At 37.7% G+C, this 27,208-nt stretch overlaps 1 protein-coding gene across 8 annotated transcripts in view; it reads left to right on the top strand.

Annotated features, from left to right (window-relative positions):
- Positions 1–27,208, top strand: part of ZNF385B (zinc finger protein 385B) — a 386,057-nt gene that overhangs the window by 134,344 nt on the left and 224,505 nt on the right. Inside the window, exon 1 of one of the 8 annotated variants that reach the window (XM_038585000.1) lies at positions 15,879–15,961. The exons of the other annotated variants lie outside the window; for them this stretch is intronic. The gene's annotated coding sequence lies outside the window, so the exon portion shown is untranslated. Of the gene's footprint in view, positions 1–15,878; positions 15,962–27,208 lie in introns of those variants that run through there. 8 annotated transcript variants of the gene reach the window in all.

Raw genomic sequence — 27,208 nt, 5'->3', positions numbered from 1 at the left:
GCCTAGGATATTTTGGATATCCTAGTAGGATACATATCCTAATATGTACATTAGGATTGATGGGGTGTTAGGCAAAAATTTCGAGGTGTTTTTTTATCATGCCTTGCATTGTATCATATAGTTATTATGGGCCATAGAGTTCAATCATTTTGAAAAGCAGACAAAATACAGATATAAATTATTTAAATGTGCATGCAACTCCAACTTTTTAAAATCCTTTTTTTATCAAGTTTATTTTTTTAGTAGTCTCTACAACCAACGTGGGGCTCGAACTTACCACCCTGAAATGAAGAGTCACATGCTTTTATCACTGAGCCAGCCAGGTGCCCCTCACTTCAACACTTTTAGTGAAAACAAGAATAAAAGCAAAAGTTAATAGCAATTAGCTCATTATTTACCCATCATAAACTAAAAGGGGATTTTATATAAATCATCTTCGGTTTCGTATTTTAGCACACCGTGGGAAAATACTTTTGTTCGTGTGTTCTAGCTTTTGTATGTAACTGTAATAGACTCTGAACTGAGTCATTTTAGAAAGTTTTAGGCTCAGGGAATACCTTAGTGTTTATTCTTAACTCAAAAAATCCCAGTGCTTTCTCAGTAAATCCCTCTGCCTGCAGCCACCTACAGTCCTCATGCAAACACTCTTCTAAGTCTTATGATTGTGAAGAAATCTATAGGTTTGTAGTTGTTTACTCTGTGTATGACATTTTAGATTGAAAAAATTAGACTAAAGAAGAGTAAACACCTGGAAGTCAGAGGTGGAGTAGGGTCTCCAGAATTATCAGTGCTTAGAAGTCAGATATGAATTTGGAAGTTACTGACTACGGTGGGGGACATGGCCAGTCCAGTGGAGGGAGTCACTTAGTGTAGAAGAAGTGTGGGGATTTGGCATAAAGTAATTTGTCTTCATGGTTTGAATGTGTGCATGTGTTAATTATGTCAGCAATGACAAGTGAGGACTTGGGTGTGCATGGCTTGGGACAGTAGGTATAAGCAGGAAAGTTGTGACAGATGTTGGCTATGAAGAAAACTGTCACCATTAAACCATTTCTACATTCACAGAGCTCTCTTTTCTAAAAACAAGAAGTTTAAGGTTTGTGGGGACCAGAGATGTTGTTCTATACATCAGTCTTTATAGGGGTGATACTACTGGCTATTACCTTATTCCTTTTAGAGCCATGGATTTTGACCCCCACAGCTTTTCCTTATATACTGCAATACTTGCCCTAAATCTCTACCTAAGCTACCTCCTTTGTTAAAAAGATATTATTGCATGGCTGAAAATAAAGCAGACTTCTGGGTTCATTTTTTAAAAGATTTTATTTATTTATTCATGAGAGACACAGAGGGAGAGAGGCAGAGACGCAGGCAGAGGGAGAAGCAGGCTCCATGGAGGGAGCCTGACGTGGGACTCGATCCCGGGTCCCCAGGATCAGGTGCTGGGCTGAAGGCAGCGCTAAACCACTGAGCCACCCAGGCTGCCCATAGACTTCTAGGTTCAAATCCTCAATCCACTGTTTACTTACTGGATATCCTTGAGTAAGTTATATAAAAGCTCCTTGCCTCAGTTTCCTCAGATGTAAAATGGGAATAACCATAATTCTTACTTTATGAAGTTGTCATGGAATTAATAGAGATGATGTTACTGAGGTAATTAATGCAAGTTGACACATATGCTCAATAAATATTAATTATAATTGTTATTATTTTTATTTGAGCCCCTCACCTTCTCTCTGCATCCTCTGGCCCCTCCATCCTTCTCATTTGAATTCTATGAGTTCTGTTTTGGCAGTTTGAAGCTGAAGTGGTTTTGAAACTTTGACGCGGAGAAGTCACTTAGCAGTGAGATTCATGGATCAGGAGCTCAGAGAAGAAATCTGGAGATAGAAACTTGAGTCATTATCACATATATCATGAATAATCCCTGGGTGAGAATCTCCTTGGGAGAGGATACATAGTGAAAAAAGGGCCATGAGGGTGAACCTTGAAAAACATGAGCATTCACTATGTCGTATATTATGTGTATCTCCTAGTACCCTTAGCATATTTTTCATGAAATATTTTAATATGCTTAAAATAATACAGAATAGCATAACACCCCCGCTGCGCCGTGTACCACCGCACAACTTTGTTGTATCTTAACATTTGCCATATTGCTTCATACATGCAAGACGTACAACATTACAGCTGAAGCCCTTTGGAGATCTCCCTCCAGAAGCAACCACTATCTTGAATTTGTTGCCTATTATTTTTATGTATATTTTATACTATTTGGCCCTTTATAGGCAAACTTTGCTAAACCCTAGTATGTTCTACTCTGTTTCTCTCATTGACGTCAAAGAATAGACATAACATCAAATGGAAGAGAAGATGGGAAGACAAGGTTAGAGAAGGGAGAGTGACACAGCTTCCAGAGGTTGCCAAGTCCAGGGCGATCCTGGGGGGAGTAGGCAGGTGAGGCAAAGTTGGGTCTCTAAAGTTTGTCAACCAAAGGACCTGAGAGTATCAAATGGGTTCCCCAAATGGATATTGAAATCACATAGGATGATGACAGGTTTGGGAGTGAGCAAAAGATGGTGAGCTAACACCAAAGTCCTGGAAACAAACAAATGTTTGGTAAGGCTTTGGGGGTCAGAAACAAGGATAAAAGGATATATGGCCTGTTCATGTGAGTTTTCAAAAAAAAAAAAAAAAAGGGAAGTAATGGCCTGAAATTGGAATTTAGGAGCAAGGACAGCTACCTACTCTTAACCCCAAGAAAATGAGCAGTGATCATTGAGAGGGTTCCCAGGGAGTGATGTCTTTAAAGGAGACATTCGGGACAAGAGGTAGAGGAAGCTTTTAGGTCAGAGATGGAGGATAGTAAGAGTTGCATTCTTTCTCTTTTTTTTTTTTCTTTTTTCCCCCCACAATGGAATGAGAATTCTGTAGTGAAAAATAGAACAATAGAATGATTTTCGAATGAGGTAAAATCTGTGGATCTAGGTCAGAGAAAGGGAATAGAGTAGTACAGGAACGGGGGTAAAGGGAGGAATCGATGACAAGAGGTGCTTACCTTTGGAAGGTTGAGCAAGGGTTCTGTGGCCACAAGTCTTTTTTAAAAAAATGACTGTCCCTGATAATCACCTGGTGGACAGAGAGCAACAAGATGCTCCTCTGAAGCTCCATTTGACAGTGCCAGGAATGATGGCACCACGTGGAAATTCCAGTCAGGTGAGCAGTCAGGCCATGGTATTAGCTAATGCCAAGTATTCCAAATGTTACAAATTGACTACAGGCCCTGGTGGATAAGAAATTTCAGGCTTCCTCCGAGTGCCCTTGGGCCCTGGCATCTGCTCACTCACGAGTCAGTGACTCTGCATTACTGAGTGACTCTCCCACATGGCTGCTTAAGCCAGAAACCTCTGTCATTCCATTTTACCTCCTGTATTTCTCCCCGTTCCTTCTTCATGTCCCCCCTGGATTTGCTGCCGGACATCCAGTCTAGTGGGCCCTGCCCTCCAGTCTAGGCCCACAGAGTTGTTTCCTTTTATACCCTCCAAAATGAAAAAAATAAAAAAAAAAAAAGACAATTTTTTTCTTTTTTTTTTGACAATTTTTTTCTTATTATACAAGCCATATATGCTCTCTGTAACATTAATTCAGATGATACAGAAGGCATAATGAGGAATGTAAAATTATCTCAAATCCAACAGCCCTCTTAGAGATTCCTACTGTTAACATTTTTCTATATGTCTTCATGGACTTTCTCTACACAGAGATACTGAAAATTTTGTGGGACCATATTTTATGTGCTCTCTTAAAGTATTTTCTAACACTGTGTCATAGAACTTTTTCTATCAATGAATTCTTATCTAAATCATTTTTAATTTACTTTTATTTTTTTAGTTTTAATTTATTTTTAAAGATTTACTTATTGATTGATGAGAGACACAGAGACAGTTAGAGACATGGGCAGAGGGAGAAGCAGGCTCCCTGTGGGGAATCTGATTCAGGACTCAATCCCAGGACCCCAGGATCAAGACCTGAGCCAAAGGCAGATGCTCAACCACTGAGCCACCCAGGTGCCCCTCGAAATCATTTTTTAATCCTTAGCATTCTGTTCTATGGATTTACTCTGATTTATTATCCAATCGCTGTATTGTTGGATAGAGTTCATATTTATTTGCTACTATATATAACAATATAATGAACATCCTTTGTATGAATGACTTTCATAAAACAAAAATCTGATCATGTCATAATTTTGTGATTAAAGTTCTTCAGTGGCCCTCTAGTTTATAGCCTTCAGGATTAAATCTAGCTGCTTAGCTTGACAAAAGAGGTCATCTGCAGTCTGGTTTAGGCCTGTTTCCTCTCCATTTCTGATTTCTCAGTATAGCCCTGGCCCTGCCACTCTGGTCAGGAGCCTCACCTGGAAACCCCCAAATGCCTCCATCATAGCATCATCCATGTGTGTTGACCTGTTCATTTTCCCAGCGGTACTAGAAACCCTTTGAGGGACTGTGAAGAGTTACACGTAGGCAGTTAACATTTGTGTGTGCCAAAGACTGAATGGCTGCACACATGCTTGTGTATTTTCTTACTTAGTTCTCACTCCCTGTGAGTGTTTTAATGATTTTTCTCTTTTCTGTGTCCATTCATGTTTTCCGTTGATCTTGAATACATTCATTTATCTATTCATTTCATTTCACAAAAGCTAATCGAATACCTACTGTGTGCCAGCTACTGTCATAGATGCTGGGAAATAGTGAATGAGACCTCTTAGATCTTACATTCTAGTGAGGAGACACGGAATAAATAAGGTAAATAAGGACATGTATACTATATTAGGGAGTTGTAAGTGCTAAGAAGAGAATAAAGATGAAGTGGAGAAGGGGGTTTTGAAGGGTCTGTATGTTGCTGGGGTTGATATTTTAATCAGGATGAGAGGGAGAGGCTGTGTCTTTAAGAAAGGGGGTTGTTAGTCACACAGTATCTGGGGAGGAGCAATTCTAGGCTGAGGAAAAAGCCAGTGCAAGCCCCCAAGGCTGGAACATGCTGAACGTGTTTGAGAAGGAGCAAGGAACCCAGTGTTCCTGTGCCAGGGAACACTAGAGGGAAAACAGGTAAGGTCAGCATGGGGACAGCAAACCAGAGGCCTGTGACATCATCAGAATTTTGGTATTTGCCCTAATTGCAAAGGAAAGCCACTGGGAGAAAGGGTTTCAACAGAATCTTCCTGGCTACTATGTTGAAAAGAGGCTCCAGGTCAACAGTTGGGTGGCTGCTGCAATAATTCAGACAAGGAGCTATTCTTTGGACTGGAGTGGCGGTAGTGGGAGTAGCAGTAGACGAATTGCGGCTTTCTTTTGAAGGCGATTTCCTCGTGGACTAGATATGGGATGTGAGAGAAAGAGCAGAATGACGGGTAACACCGAGGGTCCTAATCTCTCAAAACACAGAAACAATAAAAATTCTATTTACCCAGCAATTACTTAGTTTTGCCCTATTGGCCTAATTTCAGACTCACACTTAACCCATCCCAGCTATATTTAATTGGAATTGTCCTAGGGAGAATTCTCTGTATTTGAACATTTTTGGGTTTGTTTACATGGTGTTACTATACATTATGGAGACTCATCCGTGGGTGTGTGTCTTACAGGAATCAGTCTCATTTAATAAGCACATCACGTACAATACCCAAACCCAGTTTTAATATCTGTCGTAAAATTTCTTGGACCATAGTGCTGGAGTAATAAAATTTCCCTGTGTTTTCCAAGTGCATTTGCTTAACACCTGGATCACTCTTCAGTAAATAAGTCCAGATGACTCTAAATGAATTAATAAATAACGCAAGCCTGCCTTTGGCTCACCGGTTTTCTAGTGAACACAGTAATAGCTATAAATGAACAATAAAGTACTTATAATAACTTAATTATTTTCTATTTGATTAAATTATTCAAAATAGTTATGTAGAGTTATATCTTAAAATATCGAAACAATATTAATAGAGTTGCACTAGCATGAATTTTAAAATATTTTGAATATGATATATTTTGAAATTAATAAGAATTATTTTAATATAGGAAATTTATTTTAATGAAAATGTAAAAAGTCTCTATTTTGAAATTAATAAGAATTATTTTAATATAGGAAATTTATATTAATGAAAATGTAAAAAGTCTCTTGGAGCAGCAGATTGTCCTCTTTGAATACTGTTAGACACAACTGTAATTTGCTCCCTTTTCCTCCCATTTATGAATTAAGAATTCGTCTCTGGAAGGCTGACAATGAGATATTCGGTGATTTTTTTTTAAGACTTATTCATTTATTTGGGGGTGGGGGTGGTGGGAGGAGGGGCAGAGGGAAATGGAGAGACAATCTCAAGCAGAGTCCCCGCTGAGCTTGGAGGCTGACACAGGGCTGGATCTCACGAACCTGAGGTTGTGACCTGAGCCAAAATCAAGAGTTGAATGCTTAGCTTAACCAGCTTGAGCCTCCCAGGTGCCCCGAAAGATTCAGTTTTTATTTGGAGCAGTATCTGCTCCTTTCCATGGGATACAATTATAATGACATGTGGAAGAGCAAAAGACGTAAGCATTTTCTAGATGTGGTAGCATGCTTACCTTGTTTTTCTCAGGGAATTCCCATTCAGGCAGCACTCTGACTACTAACTGTGTAAGTGACCCCTTTATGAAGTTCCGCAGTGAACTGCTTATCAAAATGTATGCAAAAAAACTTGTTGAGATATCAGTTGCTGAATTGAAATATCCAAGGAAGCCAGCAGAGGCCAATGCCCTGAGATGGCAGGAATCTCAGGCATGACCTTCAGATACCAGGATTTTTTTTTAAAGAAAGATTTTATTTATTTATTTATGAAAGGGAGAGACACAGGCTGAGGGAGAAGCAGGCTCCATGCAGGGAGCCCGACGTGGGAGTCGATCCCAGGTCTCCAGGATCAGGCCCCAGGCTGAAGGCAGACGCTAAACCCCTGAGCCACCCAAGCTGCCCAGATACCAGGATTTTCAGCCAGACCATATACACTGCTATTTATGTCCTTTAAATCTGTTTATAAACAGGTAAAACTGGAAAATTAAAATGAGTTACATGTGGAAAAACAACAGTGACATTTAAAACTAGGGATTAAGAGTATGATCTGGCTGCCTCTAGTGCACTGGGGTAAAGTCTAGGTGACCTTGGCTAAGTTTCTTGACCTCTCTCTCACTTTCTCTGCACACTGTATTAAACGGGGATAATTGCTGACATCTGATAGGACTGCTGGGAGGTTTAAAGGAACAGTTTAGTGTAAAACTCTTAGGACAGTTCCTAGCGTGTTATATACTCTCAACGATTGCTAGGTCAGTATACAATAGAACTCTTGAGTCTACATATATATTGCATATTAAAAAGAGACGTATTAAGGTGAAGAAAGAAAATAATTCCAAAGGAATCCTTACTCTGGCTATTCTTGGTGTACTGTTTTATTTATGTCAGTGGGTGAGTAATATTCCTGCCGGAAGCCAGGTGGGGAAGATTTCTGAACTGCATGAAAGATTTTCATAGTGTATGAGCCATAAGATCTATTAATATTAATAACCATATTAGTTAAGAAGATAGCCAGAATTACCATCATTTTTAGTTTGTTCTGAAAAATGAGGTGAGAACATGATGTGTGGCGTCAGATGATACCAAGAAGCACATTCATGGTCACCATGAAAGTTACGCCTTGTTGTTTCTGCTTGCCCAGTCCCACAGTCTTCAAACCGCATTCGGCATCCCACGAAAACTGACGGGCTTCCTTTGCTATCATCATCTGGTTTCTACCATCATCACTGAGGTTGTCCAGATTTTGTAGGCATTGGTATCTTATCTAGGAATCAAGAGCTCCCATTGGAAAAGAACAAAATTTGTTGAGGGCAGGGAGCCCAAGAGTTCATGGCCTATCGGTGTGGTGGTTTGAATTTGAGAGTAAGGGTGAAAAGGCGAGCGAGGGTGAATGAACATGGTAAACTCAGGCATCGGGAAGTTTTGGTGGAAAGGGTTCCCTGGCGTGCCAGCAATGGAACATGGATGGGGTGCAACAAATGTGGCCTGGGAGGATGCAGTCAGCAGAGATTTGTCCATCCTACAAGACTACATTTTTGGAGTGCTGGGCTGCAGAACATGAGGAGTGAGTGCAAACGGAAGAATCGTTTATGACAGACATACGTAGGTTTCCTTCCAACCAGGTCAGGTCATCTGAATCAGGTATTTTTTGCGAGTCTGTTTGCCTAAAAATGGTAATAACTCTGTTTTTGCAAGATCTGGTTTATTTTCTTAGTGACATATAAAAGCAACTCTTTCTTCTTCATTTATTTTTTAAATTAATATTAATGCTAATTATAGTTTCCCTATTTACATGCCATATTATATATATTCATCTACTTACAAATATATGGCATCTCCTGCCCACAGAGGATATGATATATCAAAATATAGGTGAATCCTTCAAAGTCCATAGCCATCCTTAGGAAAATGACACAAAATACTTCTCTGTTTAAATAAATCAGGGTTGTCATCTGACTCTACAAATGCAGCAACATACTATTTGATATCCATGTCCCCCATGTGTACTCTGAATCATTTATTAAAAGCAGGAATTATTAAATCATGTTTGAACTTATTATTCTGTAATATTTACAGTATTGCTATTGATGTTTTAAAATAATTGCATAGCCTAATTCCAAAATATATGACCGTTCTGTAATATCAACAAGTAGGTCTACAATGGCATGTATCATTAATGCACAGTCATTGTTTCTAAAGTGCAAACTGAGGGTTTCCTTTTTTTTTTTTTTTGGTAGACTGAGGGTTTCTGCTTACGAGTATATAATTCCAACTTAAAAACATATGTTTTTGATAAACATATTATTTAAAATTGTTTCCTCGATTGAGGCAGAGGGGAAGAAGAGCTTGATAAGTACTGAACTTCAATTTGGGAAGATGAGAAAGTTCTGGAGATGGATGGTAATGACAGCTGCACAATAATGTGAATGTATTTAATACCACTGAATTGTACGTTTTAAAATGGTTAAAATGGTAAATTTATGCATTTTATCACAATAAAAATTTTATTTATTTTTTTAAAGAAGATTTTATTTATTTATTCATGAGAGACACAGAGAGAGAGAGGCAGAGACACAGGCAGAGGGAGATGCAGGCTCCCCATAGGGAGCCCGATGCGGGACTCGATCCTAGGACCCTGGGATCACATGCTGAAGCCGAAGGCAGATGCTTAACCGCTGAGCCACCCAGGGGTCCCCACAATAAAAATTTTATTTTAAATTGCCTCCTCTAGACCTGAAGGGCTTTCTGGTATACTTATAACATTACTTGATATTGTTTTCTTGAAATAACTCTAAATCAAATATGAATATACAAATAAAAAGCGCATTAACAAAAAACATTGGTCAAACTTAATTCACTAAAATATTTAATAACCTAGTGTTGGGATTGAGAAGAAAAGCACTAAAGCATCAACTAGCAAGAATCAGAAGGATGATCTCTTGATTTTATTCCTATCTTGATGACCTTGTAGTTTAATATAATGGTTTCTAGCTTCGCTGAAAAGTTTAGAGATGACTTTTTATTGACTTTAGTCAAAGAAAGAGAAGATTATTCAATAAAGACCATAAACATTAAACTTCTGGTATTTGGAAGTTGTATTAGATTGAATTTCAGGTATTACGTGCAGAATAAAGTGCTTTTATTATGATCACTCCTCTTTCAACTCTATATATTTCCAGTTTAATGGCATAATAATAGTATGACTGGGATTTACCAGCCACAGTTATAAATATGTAACATTCATTTCTAGGTAATATATTACACTGTTCTTTTATGAAGAAGTAGTTGCCCTTGATGTAAAAATGGATATTTGATTTGAATAAATGATTCTGGAATTTATGTGATACTCAAAGTTATCCTGTCCTCTCAGATACTGGAATGCTTTTGTGAGATGTCAAAGTTGGATAAATAATAATTGTCTTCAAGAATCTTCAGTATATATGATGGTTATTTTAGAACCAGCTAAAAACCTTTGTGACATAAATACTTTAATTTTTTACCATACCTATTGCCCTAGCCATGATTTATTGAAAGCTGTCTAGCCTAATAGCAAGCTATGTTTCCTTCTTAAAATACTGAAAACTGTCTTCATATATATAAATGGTTATCTGGTTAGCAAGTTCTTAATGATTTCATTTCTTACAGAGTTCAGCCGTACAATTCAAACATTTACAAATATTGTTTCAATTTACTGAAAAAGGAAAAGAGCACATAAATTCTTATGATTAGAATCATCTTAAAACCATAGCACTGGTAGAGATTTTACATTCTAATCTCCAATTGGACTGTAAAAAGCCTAAAGGCTCAGCTCTCAGTCATTGGCTAAATGGACACAGGTAGTAAGGTGTGCATGAATTTTACCCCCACAAAATCAGTTGTGCAGAAACACAGCTGGTATGTTTATTTTCTTTCTTTTTTTTTTTCGTATGTTTATTTTCATAAACAAAACTAAATCTGACCCCAAGGTGATGGGACCTTTAATCTCAGTTAATTGGGGACACCCCACCGTGAGGGTCATTTGCAAGTACCAGGTTCTTACTTCTTACACCAACTGGAACAGTGGGGGATGGGAACGCTGCTTTCATCCTTGGTTCTCATGGTCTCTGCTGTGACCCTCCTGTCTGTGCCAATGTTAAGCTTGAACATGGTTCTTTGACTATTTCTGTCTACATTTCCTTCTTCACAGGGTTAGAATAGGACCTCTAGATGGCCCCAGCACTGATAATATTACAATTCAAAATAAAATTTATACTTAACTTTTAAAAAAAATATATGAGTTCCATTGGATTTCAGGTATATGTACAAGATGTATATGAAGAAGAAAACAGCTTCTCTGTATAGTTTTTTAAATGTAAACTTCTTTAAAAGTTCATTGTAGCTGAACTTATTTGGAAAGAGGGCCCTGGCTTAGTGGACACCCTAAGGATATGCTCAGTCTACCTGTTAGATGGTTCAAAGCTTATTGAAAAGTAGTGAATAGGGCCCTGTATATGAGAATATCTCCCAGTGAGTCAACATTTTTTCTTCCTGTCTGAATTTTTTCCTAACCACTCCATTAGGACATATTTTTTGACTTGTGTTTTCAAACAGGGTCAGTATAAGTATAGAATTAATTGATTAAACTTTCTCAACAGTCCTCTGGAAAGTGAGTTGGTCAGATACCCAGATGAAATGAGAGATGGCAATGCATCAAAGTTTTCCCAGTTTTCTCCATATCCTTGCCAAGAGTTAATGTTATTTGGTTTTTTTATTCTGGTCCTTCTAGTGGGTGTGCAGTTGTATCTTGTGGTTTGGATTTGCATTTCTCTGATGAGTAATGATGTCAACATTTTTTTCATGTGTTTAGTGACTATTTGTATATTTTCCTTGGAGAAATATCTATTCAAATCTTTTGCCCATTTTTAATTTGACATTTTTGTCTTCTTTATTATTGAGTTGTAAGAGTTCTTTATATATTCTAGGCACAGGTCCCTTATCAGATATGTGCTTTTTATTTTATTTTATTTTTTTAAAGATTTTATTTATTTATTCATGAGAGACACAGGGAGAGAGAGACAGACACAGGCAGAGGGAGAAGCAGGCTCCATGCAGGGAGCCCGATTTGGGACTCGATCCCGGAACAGGCCCTGGGCTGAAGGCAGTGCTAAACTGCTGAGCCACCTGGGCTGCCCAGATATGTGCTTTTTAAATATATTCTCTCATTCTATAGGTTATCTTTTCACTTCTGTAGTGCTATCTTTTGAAGCACAATAAAAGAAAACTGATGAAGTCCAATTTATTTTTTTCTTTTTTTGCTGATGCTTTTGGTCATATCTAAGAATCCTTTGTCAAATCCTAGATCATGAGAATTTATCCCTATGTTTTCTTTTAATAGTTATTTAGTGTTAGCTCTTACATTTAGGTCTTTGATACAGTTTATGTTAGCTTTTCATATGATGTAACCTGGTATTATTAATCTTACCTTTCACTCTCAAAAATGTTAGATGATACATAAGATGGTCACTCTAGTTAGAGATGAAGTAAATGAAATGGATTAAATCTCTCTGACTCATGATAATTAACTCCGTATAAAAAGCAAGAGTCATATAGCCCAAAGGAGATTTAAAGAAAACAATTAAAAAAAAAAAAAAAAAAAGAATGAGTCAAAGGTTAAGAAGATAGGCCAAAGCTCACAGATGTCTTCTTTCAAAAGTCTACAACTGCTGGACTTTAAAGCCCTGAAGTCCAATTCCTTTTCCATTCTTAGAATATTTTATTCAATTCCTGCTTTTAAAACAGTGTGGCTCTATGCCAACATGCTCTATTAACTTTGAAATATCAATTCATGGACACTTTTGTATTTTCTCTTAAGAATTTAAATACATATTTCACAAGTGAATTTTAAAATTGCTGAAATTAATCACTGATATTTGCATAGTAATGTCAGCGATGTAAATCTAGGGTTTAAAAAAAACATTAATGCAGCTAAACTGAGGGCTATTTCAAATTCTCTCTAGTCTGGCAACAGACTTGTTATCTCTTTACTCATTCTAAGGATACAAATTTAATTATTCTAATTGTATAATTCCTTTTAAATAAAGTACAGCAGTAAACTTTAGAACTGATTAAAAAAATCTGCATGGGTATGAGTTGGTTATCCACTCAGCTTAGTTATGAGTTGATAATGATGTGTTGTAAACTCCTATATAGAATTTGATAATAATAATACTGAATTTAGATCTTTAAGAAATATTTTCTCATTTATCTCTCTTAACAATTGGACGTTTCTTTGAGTTTTAATACTCGAATATAGTATAGTAAGATACGTTAGCTTCTATATATGAATAAAATGAGTCCACCTATCATTGTGTTGATATTTTTACTCTTCATATATATTTGGGCCATTAGATGCTTTTTGGGACATTGATCTTAATAAGTAAAAAGAATATGTTTCTGTTTTTGACTCCACAAACTTGGGTTATTTGAGAATTCAGTATGTAGAATTCTTTTTCTGCCTTTTGGTATCTTATTATCCAAGGATTAATATTATAGTCAGACAAAAACTGGTTTCTTCATATTTGTTTGGCTTTGTCCCTTGGGGCTGAAAGAGGTGTAACAACCAAATATCTATTTACCAAGACAGGCAGTTATTGTTTTGTTGGTTCTGTCAATCTTTTTTGTACCTGTGATTATTTCATAAAAAGTATTTTGAATGTTGTTACATGCCTGTCAATTTCAAGAACAGCTCTGTGAAGCAGAACACAAACATAAAAAACTTAGCTAGTGGAACTCTGGATTGTTTTTATTAGTTATCAAGCTCTGAAAACTTTGAAATTGTAAAGTGCTTTTAAATTATTCAATAAGCATCTCTGTATCAGAAATAATTCATCATTGTATTTTCATTCCATTTTCAGAATGAGTCAATTTATTTGGTCTATCAGACAACCAGTACGGATGGGAAGTCATAATTCATATTTCCCTATTGCTCATATACTTAGGGAACAGTGTTATTGAAAGCAAGAAATGGAGGGGGTACTTTTCCTCCTTCTTAATACAGTCATTCAGCATCCTAGCTGATGCTAAGGAGTGATTTACAAAAGGAATATGCAGGGTAGGTGGGATGAGAATCACTACAGAGGTGAGCCCCTCTTCCTTATGGCAGCATGTGTCATCCTGTGGGCGTACCTTAGCAGAAACAAGATTAAAAACTGTTGCTTTTAGGATAGTCTAATTAATATAGACCGAATAGTGCAGCTCTCCTGGAAAATATTGAAAAATTGTGCCTGACTAGCGGTGTCTTACGTCAGTGAATCTCAAACTTAAAAAGGCAAGTTCTGGTTCAGTATTCTCAGAGTCCAACACTACAGAACACTGCATTTTCTAACAAGCTCACAGGGAATGGATTGCTGCTGGTGCAGGAACCACACTGAGTAGCGAGGACTGTGTGGTTCAGGCTTGCAGTGGGTCCCGCAGGGTACAGGAATCAGAAGGTGAAAGAAAAGATCTCTCTTAGGAGGAGGCAGGTACTTCTGTGAACAGAAGGGGCAAAGAGGCAACTCCAGTGAGCATGGAGGGGAGGCACTAAAGACATACTAAAAAGAAATATTTATTGTTGATCTGAAATTCAAATTTAACTGGACAGCCTATATTCTATCTGGTCCAACTAGACTGGTTGAAAATTCGGTACTTTTTGGTACGTAGAGCTATAGGACAGATGAAAATACATTAACCTTGTATATAGAATGTAACATCCATCAGGGTGTACATTTTTGCATTTTTTATTATCTGGAGATTCCCCAGAATCTAGGTCTGGGAATAGCGCTCAGGATATATTTATGGTATGTGTGAAGAAAGGTAAGTGAAGGTTAAAAATATTGTGGCATGTATAATGTTTAACATACAAAAGAACGGAACTAAGAGGTATTTGTTAATAAAGATATTCTGTGTCTGATATTTTATTTTTTCAGCAGAACAGATCTTGAGCAAACTTCTCAAGAAAGTTCACTAGGGAAAATAAGGTACAAAGGAAGCCTAAGATTTTGAAAATGAATTTTTGAGTCACTAGGGTTTGAAAGTTCTGTATCACTAGTTTACTAGAATTTCCAAGAGCAATTCTGAGGATTTTAACTGATTAATAACTTGAGGATTTAAATGTGGCATGTAGCACACATTGATGTGGTTTCAAATATATTTCTGAAAAAATAAACACTTCAGAGCTCATTTTTCACCAAAGGGAAATATGACAGGGGAGCTGATTGCTGGAACCTGGCCATAGCTTCTCTGCCAGCAAGGTGGGTGCAGGTGGAGTTTATCAGTTATCTTCATCTTGATCTAAATCAGCGCTGAGGGAACTGATTGGGTTCACTCCTATTTAAGCACCCTTGACACCGCCACAATCTTGTTGGATTTCTTAAACTGATACTTGGGGTAGAAAAGGATATGATGAAGCACAAGAATAACAAGTACAACTGTCATTTGTTAAGGATTTACTGTGAGCAAGCATGCACCTGGCGGGAATCCATTTAATCTCATGAGAATCCTGTGAAGAAGGTATTATGACCCCCATTTTTCAGATGAAAAAATTGAGGCATACAAAGATGGAATAACTTGACACAATAAGTGCCAAAAATAGGAATTGAAACTAGATCTCTTTTCCATTGTGCATCATTGCAAATTATCTGATCCCAAGAATAACAGAAACTTACAGAATATATTGCCTTATTTTACCGATAGAATCATCATTGAAAATAATTACAAGTAGATCATATTACCATGAATCAAGCTTTGGACTTACGTGAAGTTCATAAACATCCTCTAACCAAAGTCATTAGTCTGGTGATTCAGTTCTAGTCTCATAGTTCCTCTCATCCTCTGCCTCCGTCAGGAGGGTGATACATTACCTCTGCATTTTCTCCTTATGCAGTCATCATTGTACTTGGGTCTGTCTGTTGGTGTCTGGGCAGGCAGCAGATGGTACATTCAAGTAGGCATTGAGGGTTTAATGAAGGGAATATTTTCAAAGGTGTGGGCAGGGTTAAGAGAACAAATGGGAGAGAGAGAGAAGGACCAGGAACTAGCAACAGCTGGAATCAATTACTGTCCCTTGACCCTGAAGCAGCAAGGAAAGGGAGCTGTTGCCAGGAGCCAGAGACAGGGGCAGGTACAGAAGAGGGACGACCAGCAGGCAAGGAGCTGCTATTTCCTGGGAAAGGTATGGCCAGTGCGTTGCCACCAGGAAGATGTAAAATCAAAGTCTAGGGTAAAAACGAAGAAGTAAACAAATGCCTGCCTTCCCTCTCTTCTTGCAGTCTAGTCTCTTGCTGGTGGCCAACATTAACTGAACTCAACCAGAAGCCAGAGGACAAGGGAGCCACTGATCTAGTCCACAAAGGTCAGTCTCCCAGGGCACAGAGCAGGGTGGAGAATGGGGAATATTGACTCTGGAAGGGCAGATGGAAAATACCCATTGTGTAGTGCCTTCCTGCCATGGTTGCATAGCCCAACAAGGCTACTTTCCCTTCTCTTGCACCCTGTTTTCCACATTCCTTTCCTTTTGTCTCCCAAGTTCCCTCTCTGGCAGATGTCCCTCTCTGCTCCGCATGGAGGGCTGCTAGTTAGCCCTACTTCTTGCATTTAAGTGATGTTGTCAGTGCTGGGCCCCATTTTTATGGAGCTCCTGGTGCTTTCCAAATCCATCTCCAGGTCTATGAGGGACACATTCTCCAGGGTAGATCTCCCTGGTCACCTGAATCCTTGGTTCTCTGATTTCACTTGGGAAGCCTCTCTTCCTTGTCCTGCCATTGGCAGTCTTCCTCCAGATGCTCCAGAGTTAACAGTTCTACAGGCATTTCCCTCCGATGGCTACCTTCCTAGGAAATCAAGTAGCCCTGTCTTCACAGTGTCTGATATCCTGTGGCATTCTGCCTCCAGGAGCAGCCAAGTGCGTAGTATTTATTACCCAGGAGAAACCACGACTCATTTGGTACAGCCTCAGAGCTCTGGCACTCAGAGAACACAGTCCAGCAACAAGAAGGGTGTTTTTTCTTCCTCTTTCTTTTTGTTTTGTTTTTACTTACTTTCCTTGAATATTCGGGAGAGGGTATATAAAACAGTATTCAGGAAATACCCTTTCCCTTGCCTCCATGAGTTTCCTCATCCTCCCTCAGCTCCTCCAGCAACTTTTCTCTCAAGCCCTCCCCCCCCCCCCAACCTCTAACCCACTTGTCTCCCTTCTTCATCCTCTTGCCCCTTTCTTTCCTTTCTAGACCATGGAAGTCCCAGACAACATGCCTGGCGGCAGAACCTTTCTCTGAGGCAGAGAAGGGAAAGAAACTGAGTTGGTAGAGACGAGACCGTTCTCAGTAGATAGACGAGGAGAAAGGCTGGGTGCATTTCTGCTTGGATAGGGTTTCCTCGCCAGCACGAGGATCATGATGGAGTAAGAACCACAGCACCAAAAGGTATCAAAAGACATTTAAACTTAAAACAACTTGACAGTACGGCATGTGGATTACAGCCTCATGACCAAAGTCATTTCTATCTGTAGTTATTACAATGGCTGCCTTGCACTGCGTGCCTGCCCTGTGCCAGGCATTTTACCAAGGACTTAAATATATTCATCTCTAAACTTCAAACCAAATCTGTAACCTGGTTGGTGTCAACCTTACTTTACAAATGAAGAAATGGAAATGCAGAGCCATGATTTGAACTAATTATGACTCTAAAGCATGTACCCTTTTCATTAACAGTAGTAGTGTTAGTATAATAGCTCCCAGCAGTTTGAACAAATACTTTCACCGGTCCTCTTGCCCACTATCATGCAGGCAGCGTTTTTAATCTCTACATAGACCCAGGGAGATAGTAGTGTTGTTAGGATGGGAGTGTTGAATGGATGGGAGTCAGAGAGATGTAGGCACCATGTTGGTCATACAGCTAGTACTCATCAGAATCACAACGTGAACCAGGCCTACTGGACTCCAGATGTGTTATCTTAATCACTGACCTATTCTCCCTTGATGCTTGTTTTATGATAATACATACTAGGAACATAGTGGTATTATTAATATAGTAGCTTATTTTGCAATTTCTAGTAACTCTATATGAGCAGAGGTGGGTATTTCTAAGGGTTGAGAAAGAATCAACACGACAGGACCTGCTGACGTATGGCTTGAAGCAGTGCAGGTCAGTTGGCGGATGCTGGGGTGGAGCAACATAGTCCATGGCAATCATTCTGAAATAGAGTAATTTGGGGTTCATGAGATGAGTCAAGAGAATAGCAAACAGCAACTGACCCTGTGAAACAGAAGCCAAGGAACAGATTATAATAGGCAGGTCCCTCAAGTTGATGTTTACTTGTTAGCCCATTCCTTTTAAGAGTAATCCAGTAAGGGGTGCCTGGGTGGCTCAGTCGGTTAAGTGCCAGACTCCTGTTTTCAGCTCAGGTCTTGATCTCAGGGTTGTGAGTTCAAGCTCAGCATTGGGCCCCCATGCTGGGCATGGAGCCTACTTAAAAAAAAAAAAAAGCATAATCCATTAATAGTTATAATTCCTCAGAGGAATCTCTCTATAGTTTGGGTCATTCCCTTCATAATTGGCTCCCATTTAGTGCAGGACTTACTTCAAGCACTCATGGGAATTCTTGATAGTTCTCAACATGCCAATAATATTGGAGTGGGAAGTGAGAGAAGTATACTTTCAGTTTCAGCTGTACATTATAATGATTCAACAATTCTATGCATTATTCAGTGCTCATCGTGATGATTGTGTGCGCGCGCTCTCTCTCTCTCTCTCTCTCTCTATATATATATAATATATACACCACACACCACATTTTCTTTATTCACTTATCTACTGATGGGCATTTTGGCTGCTTTCATAACTTGGCTCTTGCAGATAATGCTGCAATGAACATAGTGGTGTAAATACCTTTTTGAATTAGTGTTTTCATGTTATAGTTTTATGGAAGACAAGTCCTGACACTGAAATTAGCCTATACATTACAAAATGAATAAAATATGATTATGTTTTGATAAAACAATACAAATTTTGGCTTGACTAGTCCGTTACCTCATGAGAGAATTGACAAAAACAATAAGTGAAATAATTCTCAGGAGCCCACAGATGAACTGTTGCATGGACTTCAGGTAATTTCCTAAGATGTATATTTTTTAAACAAAATTTCAATTTTGTTAGATGAAAACTGCTCACTTTTAGCAGGTTAAGATAATTTTTAATGTTTAAATATTATATTTGTTGGGTGATTTCTACCATGACTTCATGGACTGTTTTTCTTTCCAAATTTGGGGGAGGACAAGTTGAGAGGACTGACCCTGTGGGATCAGGGAAAGTTTTCCTAAATCATACACTTAAAATATTGTCCTCTCTACCCTCCTAACATTCACATTCTTTACCTCCTGCTTCTACTGCTGAACTTTTACCCTGAAGAACTTGAAACTCAGAAACACAAGTGTATAAAAGAGCACTCAGTAGGACCAAATTCTGAGCCTTCCTTTCCCCAAGCCGGTTTCTAATTTGAATCCTGCCTTTTCTAGGCTTTTGGTGTCATTTTTCTTAATTCGTATCTCATCTGATGCACTGTGCCAAGCACTCAGAATACACAAACCACAGAGTACTCCAAAAGCTCACAGAGAGTTTTTTTTTTCCTTGAAAAAATGGCTCCCAGTGCAAACTGGTGCAGTCACTGTGGAAAACAACATGGAGATTCCTTAAAAAGTATAAAAAAAACAAAACAAAAACAAAAACCTACAGTCCAGCTATTTCACTATTAGGTATTTACCCAAGGATACAAAGATACTAATTCAAAGGGATACATGCACCCTGATGTTTATAGCAGCATTATCTACAAATTATGGAAGCAGCCCAAGTGTCCATTGACGGATGAATGGATATAGAAGATGTGTGTGTGTGTGTGTGTGTGTATATGTATGTATATTATATATTATATATATATAATGGAATATTAGCCATCAAAAGAGAGAAATCTTGCCATTTGCAATGATGTGGATGGAACTAAAGAGTATTCCGCTAAGTGAAATAAGTCAGAAAAAGACAAATACCATGTGCTTTCACTCATATGTTGAATTTATGAAACAGAACATGTAAGCAAAGGGGAAAAAAAGAGGCAATCCAAGAAACAGACTCTTAACTGTAGAAAACAAACTGATGGTCACCAGAGGAGAAGTGGGTGGGGGGATGAGTGAAGTTGGTGGTGGGGATTAAGGGGTGACGAGGACTGGATGTCGTATGGAAGTGTTGTACACCCGAAACTAATATTTCACTGTATGTTAACTATCTGGCATTTAAATAAAAACTTTAAAAAAGTAAAAGTGGCTCCAAGACTACACCTCACTGACACTGTGGCTGTTTGTGAAAAATTCAGACTCCTAGGTTCCAGGGGAGGCCTGTGGAATCCAAACCTTGGCACCTGGGCAGGGAAGGGCCTGTCTTCCTAGAGCCATTGAGAGGAACCCCCACATGAACAGAACTGATGGTAACATGATGAGATGAAGGGAGCAGTCATGTAGGGAATGTGAAGAAGAGCTGGCCTTGACTCCTTTCGGGCTCTTAGAAGGCAGCAGACACAGCCTTCTGCTGGCCTTTGATGCCAGCTGTTGTAGAACATACCTACATGCTGATGGTGTGTGTGGTTCGCCCTGGTTATCTGCATTTGGTTTGGAATCTGCTGGACCTATTTCTGACTAACTATAGTTGTTTGCTGTCCAGAAAACATGTAGTGTTTAACATCAGAGGATTAAATGAGGTGTTAGCTCTACAGGCGAAGCCTAGCACTTTACATTGATTCATTTCTAGGTAGCATAAAATGGTGTTGTCCATACAGTCAAGATGACAGCAGTTACTACACTCAAATTATATAGTCCATGAATGCATATTGACTTCCATTTCTCCTTTTGCAAGATTATATAACTGTTGCACTTTTAATTAGGAGGGTGATGATGCTGATACCAAGAAATTCAATGCAATGAACTTTTTATTATTAGAGATAAAAATTAATCCTCAATTCCGTTGGCCTTTTAATTGTTTAACTGTGGAATCAGTCAAATGTGGAGGCTGAAGAAGCACCAAGGGATAATGTAATTGCAACTCTTCAAACAATTGTATCTGTCTGGAGAATGAAGATTGATGATCTGGAAAATAGATCTCATTGTTTCAGTAGTAGAATTACGGGCTTTGCCAGTGGCTATTAAAAGAGATTCTCTGGGAAACTTTTTTACCAAAAGAAAAAAAAAATGATACTTGTGAGATGAAGAAAATTTAATTCAGACACTTTTCATTAAGCAAGGCCAGAAACTCCAATTCCCAAGTTCATAGTTGACGAGAGGCCCCAGAGCAGTAATTATCCATTTTTCAAGTTTCCTGATAGAAAGCTCTTCAATTAGATATAGACAAGGGAAAAATTATGGTAAAAGGAAGGGTATTTTGTCCTTTCTAAAGAGCACTAGGAAAATAGGGAGTCTATAACAATGTTAAGAGATAATTATATTAAATGAGTTGAGCACTTTGAATTATCTTAAAAGATGTTAAATTACTTTCGGTATTGCTATCTCACTTAAAGTGCTTAAGATTTTAATTCAGAAAATAAACTGGCATTCAGTTTTCATTTGTGTTCCCTAAATTTTCAGAGATGGTATGTTGCCTTGGGCAGCCTCAGACATCTCTTGGGGAAATAGGTTATTCTGTGGATGAACTAGGCAGTGTTTTTTTGTTCAAAGTGCCAGTGAATGTTTGAAATGTGATTTGGTACATTTGTCATGCTGTTAGGAAGATTGATTTGTTGTCTCACTTGTTGATTCTATTATGTATGACCATCACTTTTTCCTACTTCCCTCATTCATATATGAGGTAGATATGGATACAGACGATGGACTTGGGGGGAGGCTACGGGCAATCATGGATTAATAGAAGTACGAGGAATTGTCTCCGGTCGTTTTCAACCACATAATGGTAGCACATGAATATTTTATTTTACCATTTAAAAGTGGAGGAAGCTTAGAAGGTGAATTGAAGTGACCTTAGTCTCTTCAGTTTTATTTATAATGTGGTGTTTCTTGTTATGTGCCGCCAAGCAGAGAGTGAAGATGTGACTGTTTACCTCACCAGGGTAAATGGAAGCAGCTCTACAACCATGGTCCACCCACAAGCTGAACTCTGAGTTATGTATCTGTCCAGGGATTATTTCTAATCTGAGCACAGAGATGATACAGAACCTACATTTACAATGAAATAGTCACTGGCATTCTGCATGATTTTTTTTTTTTCTGTTAGTGGAGACCACTGCTCATGGACAGTGAATTTAGATGGGAGGTTTCAGAAACCTAGGGCTTGAGAAACAGATTATATGTGCTCATTATTATTACTTGAAGGTTTTAAGGCCCATCTTTTAGAAACTTGAAAAATTATTCTTTCTTATTATATCTCTAACAGTTCTTATTTTAATAAAAATAAGGCAGTGTCCTATGAGAATGGCACTCAAGGATGATGAAGTTAGGGAATCAGGGGGAATTGAAAGCAGATTAAAAAACAAAAACAAAAACAAGCAAAAAAAAACCAACCCTGGGCCTTAACATGGTTTGTTCAGGATGTTCAAGATAAAGTAGCCACATTTTAAAAAGAGATGAACATTAGTGTCTAAATGATAAAGTAATAAATGTGGTTCCATGGTAAACTGCTTCAAACATAAAGACATGAAAAGAGAAGAGAAACTGAACCCCAGCAGCTGCCCCACCATGCTTTCCTACCATTCACAGATAGCTTAACCACTGGTGCTTCCCATTTTGATTATATGTGTGGCTGTGGAGGACATTAAAAAAAAAAAGCACGAATGAGATGCTTTTATACCTACTATTTGGAAGGTACTTTAGTCCCACTTAATCATTTGGCATTATTGGTCTGTCTTATAAGTCATTAAAAGACATTCAAAAAGAGAAAGATTCTGTATATGGGCTGCTGGATATATATAGCAAGATATATATGCTGGATGGCTGGATCCAAGAAGATGCTCTTCACCCCCCTTAGGGATGATGTTCCTTCCTGATTAGGGTCTCTTAGCCGACAGTATATGCACTCTGGTCTCAGCTATGAACTTCAGGGACCCAAAGTACTGATTCCCCCTCACTGGGGCAGTGGAGTGAATAATACAAATAAATAACAAGATTGGGGACCTCTACCCAAGTGGGGGAGGGCTAGTGTTTTCTTCTTAGGCCAAGGGGGAATAAAAAGTCCGTGAAATTATCACACACCCGAGGGCTGAGAAGATTATACATCGGTGCCATAATCAGTCTAAAGTCTAGTAAATAGGTTTGTTCTGAGACAGAGTTCAACCACCATGAGAAGGCAAAAAGCCTTTGGAATGTGGTAAATGAACACGGAAACTATTCTGAGATTTGGGATGAGAACATAAGGCATCAGAAGTAAGATATCAAAGAGATCCCTTCTTAAAATAAAAGGTGGTTACTTTGTAGTTACAACAAGAACAGTAGGAAATGGAAAGAAACCCAGAGAAAGTCACACAGATCCGACAAATCACGGTAGCCCTGCACTTGGAAATGGGAAGCAGGGAGAGCATCAAATAAAACAGGCAGAAATTCAGAAATTATGTTCTGAACCTGCTTAAAGGGAGTAGGGTCACAAAAGGGGGAAGAAGATGGGGAAGTGGATACTATAATAGGCAAAGTCAGGTCCTGCTGATGCAGGAAAAATGTGTCAAAAAGAACTGTTCCTGCTGTCACTGAAGTATTAAAAAGTCACAGGAGCCTCAGCATAATGTCTTCTTTTGTTTGACCCCGTCACATGCCTACATATCCTTCCACAGCCTCACAGATGAAAGGTGGCTGGTTGAGGACAGAATTTGAATATTATTTGTTTTGTCTGGCCAAATATCATCTTACCAGTTCATTTACACTGCTGCTTGTAATGGCTCCAAAGTGAATATGAATATGCCACGGGTAATTTAATATTTTTTTTTACTATTTGACATTTATGCTACTGTAAGTTTTTACTATTATAAATTATACTACAGCAAATAGCCTTGTAGGCAGATCTTTGTCATTAGTTGTTTCCTTTGAAAGATTGCTATAAAGTGAGTACAGGGCCTTAGAAATTGCCCTTTTTAGGCTGTTAAGACTGCTTGCCGAACTTTCGTCCGTAGAATTTGTACCAGTGTATACCACCACCACCACCAACGAAACACCAACCAGTTCCCCCGTTTGAGGGTGAGACGCCTCGCACATCATCAGTTTTATAAACCTCTGAATTATGTTTCTCTAGTAGTGCAGATAATGTCAATTAGGTCGTATGAGCTCTTTTTCCTGGTACCCGCTGTGATCAAAGGTATGTAATTTTAAAATACCTGGTGGAAGTTAGAGCTGCATTCTATAGTGATCAAAGAATACTTAAGCTATCCAGAGTGATCATACTCATTATTTTACTAGCACAGTGTTCTAACCTATTTCTGTAACTGAGGTCTAAAATATTCCTTTCATCCTCCTAATTTGGATAACCACTCGAAAGGAAACTAATAATTCTTCCTTCCTCTAAAACTAGAAAAATCAACTGGAGAACTTCAGAATATACGGTCCCTGGACAACTCAGTCCTATTACTATAGTCTAATTTTAAAAGAGCGCCCAAAACAGAATCCACATTTGAAATAGATTGCTGTAGTTAAGAAGGTATGAAGCACAGTTCACACACATTACTTGGTGTGGAGAAATCTATATAAAAAACTGGAAAGTGTTGTCCTTATGTAATTGACCTCTATAAATGCATTTATTTTTAAGAGGTTTAGGAGAAAATGGCAATGGCAGTTTTCAAGACTCAGAGTGGGTTTGGTCAGAATCAAATAAAAAACTCAGCTATTTGAATCAGGATCATTTATTTTAGCTACATATTATTTTAAATGGCTACATGGATAGTATAAACAGCAACAATCTAGAGATCAGGAATAAAAGTCTTAGATTGAACTCTGTCACTTTCTAGATGTGTGAACTTAGGGAACAAAATCTGAGTCTCAGTTTATACATCTATTTTTTAAAAATAACCCTCTTATTGCCTGTTGTCTCTCAAACGGTTGTTACAAATAATCGAGATAAATGGATGTGAAAATCTGCAAACTGCTATATACTTGTAATGCTGCTTGCTACTTTTAATAACTATAACCATGTATTTTTCCTCAAGACCTTGAGATCTTAGATTTAAATATTTAACATGCAAATGTGAAAAATAGGGTAGGGATGGATAAAAGAAGAAAATCGATAAAAGATGGATATTCCAAATAAAATGTTTTGAAATAGAACACAGCTCAGAAAAGTTCATAAATCATAAGTATTTGCCTTAATTAATTATAATGAAGTTATTACACCTAAGTAGCTACTTATTGAGGTTAAGAAATAGAACATTACTAGCAACCCAGAAGGCCTCCTTGTGACGCACCTTAAGCTAAAGACTACTGCCCTCCTTCCCGAAGATAACCAACATCCTAAATCAAATTTCATACTTCCTTTTTGCTTGTTTTTTAATATTATAAATGGAGTTTTACAATATGTATTTTTGTATTGAGTTTCTTTTGAGATGTTGTATAGAGCTGTATTTGTTACCCTTATTACTGAATAGTATTCCATATTCCAGATATACCATAATTATCTATTGAGAAATGTGAGTTGTTTCTAGTTTGAAATTATTACAAATAAATACATATATCCAACATAATATATACTTCCTATATATATATCGCCACACGTATGTACACACACACACACACACACATATCCTAGGTGTAGAATTACTTGATCCAAAGGTATACATATGTTCTGCAATGAGATTTCTTCAAAAGGTTTTCCAGATTGAAAAATTCATAGTTTTCCTATGAAAACTATGAGAGTCCTAGTTTTCCCACATCCTCGCCAACACTTGGTACTGTCAAACTTTTTTTTTTTTATTTTAGTCACTTTCATGGGACTATCGTGGCATCTTATTTTGGTTTTAATTTGTGTTTCCCTGATTACTATTGAGATTGAGAGCCTTTTAATAATTTCATAAAAATTTGAATACCTCCTTTTATAAAGTACCTATTTAAGTCTTGCCTATTTTCTATTGGTTTGTCTATATTTTTTTAATGTTGTGTAGAAGTTGTTTATTCTGAATATGAGTCCTTTGTCAGATTTATGAATTGCAAATATCTCACAGTCTGTGGGTTGGCTTTTTAATTTCTTAATGGTGTTACTGTAATAAGTGGAAGACCCTAATTTCACACAATCCAGTTTGTTAATCTCTTCTTTTGTGGTCAAGACTTTTTATTTATATTTAAATTATCCTTGCCTACCACAAGGACGTGAATATATTCTTCTTTAGAGTGTTACAGAAATTTTGTTTGGCCTTTCATATCTAGAGCTACAGGTCATCTAGGATTAAGTTTTATGTATGGTGTGAAGTGGGGTTTGGGACTCAGCGTTGGTTTGTTTGTTTGTTTTTTCCCTCATGTGCAATACAGTGCCTTTATTTAAAAGGCAGGGCTTTCCCCCACTGTTCTGCTACCAAAAATTCAGTGTCTATATATGTATTGGATTATCATAACTATTTGTTTCATTGTTATATTTGTTTAACCCGATACCAATACCATACTGACTTAATTACTATGACTTTATAGTAAGTGTTGTGATGTACTTGTGCTCTTCCTCCCACCTTTTTTAATCTAAGTTTGTCTAATCTATTCTTTGTCCATTGTATTTCCATATAAATTTTAGAATAAAATCATCTGATAAAAAAGAAAATTTCTGAAATTATTATAGATTGCATAAAACTTATAGGTCAATTTGAGAGATATGACATCTTTACAATATTGAGTTTCTCCAGTCTACTAGTGTGGTATCCCCAGGTTATTTGGGTTTTCATTTTTTTTGGGGGGGATTTCATTTTAATAATGTTTTATAGTTTTCTGTACAGAGGTCTTGCGTATCATTCTTGAAATTTATTCCTAGGTATTTGATGTTTAAGCTGTTGTGCATAGTTTAATTCTTTTAATTTCATTTTCCAACTGTTTTTATAGACAGTTTAGTTGATATTATTGACTTTTTATTTAACATCCTTGCTAAACTGGCTTTATATATTTATTTGTCTGAAATCCTTGAGATTTTTATACATACACTGATCACATCATCAGCTAATAATTACAGCTTCATATTTTTGTTCCCAGTCTTAGAACATTTTTTTTTCTTTTCCTTGTCTCATTGCTTTAGGTAGAATTTTCGATATGGTATTAATTAGAAGTATAAAGTACATTTTTGTCTCACTGCCAATCTCAAAGAGAATTTTTTCCATTTTTAACCACTAATTATGAGATCTACCTTAGGAATTTTGTAGATAACCTTTTTCATACCCCCTCCCACATTTATTGAGGTGTAGAGGTATTTGGCAAATAAAAATTGTATATATTTGGGATGCCTGGGTAGCTCAGTGGTTGAGCATCTGCCTTTGGCTCAGGGAGTGATCCTGGGGTCCCAAGATCGAGTCCCACATTAGGCTCCCTGCATGGAGCCTGCTTCTCCCTCTGCCTATGTCTCCACCTCTCTCTCTATGTGTCTCTCATGAATAAATAAGATCTTTTTA

This window comes from Canis lupus, chromosome 36, assembly GCF_011100685.1.
Source record: "Canis lupus familiaris isolate Mischka breed German Shepherd chromosome 36, alternate assembly UU_Cfam_GSD_1.0, whole genome shotgun sequence".
NCBI classification, from domain to species: Eukaryota; Metazoa; Chordata; class Mammalia; order Carnivora; family Canidae; genus Canis; species Canis lupus.
The sequence above is the reverse complement of the archived record's forward strand: the minus strand, read 5'-3'. Positions and strand labels throughout refer to the sequence as shown.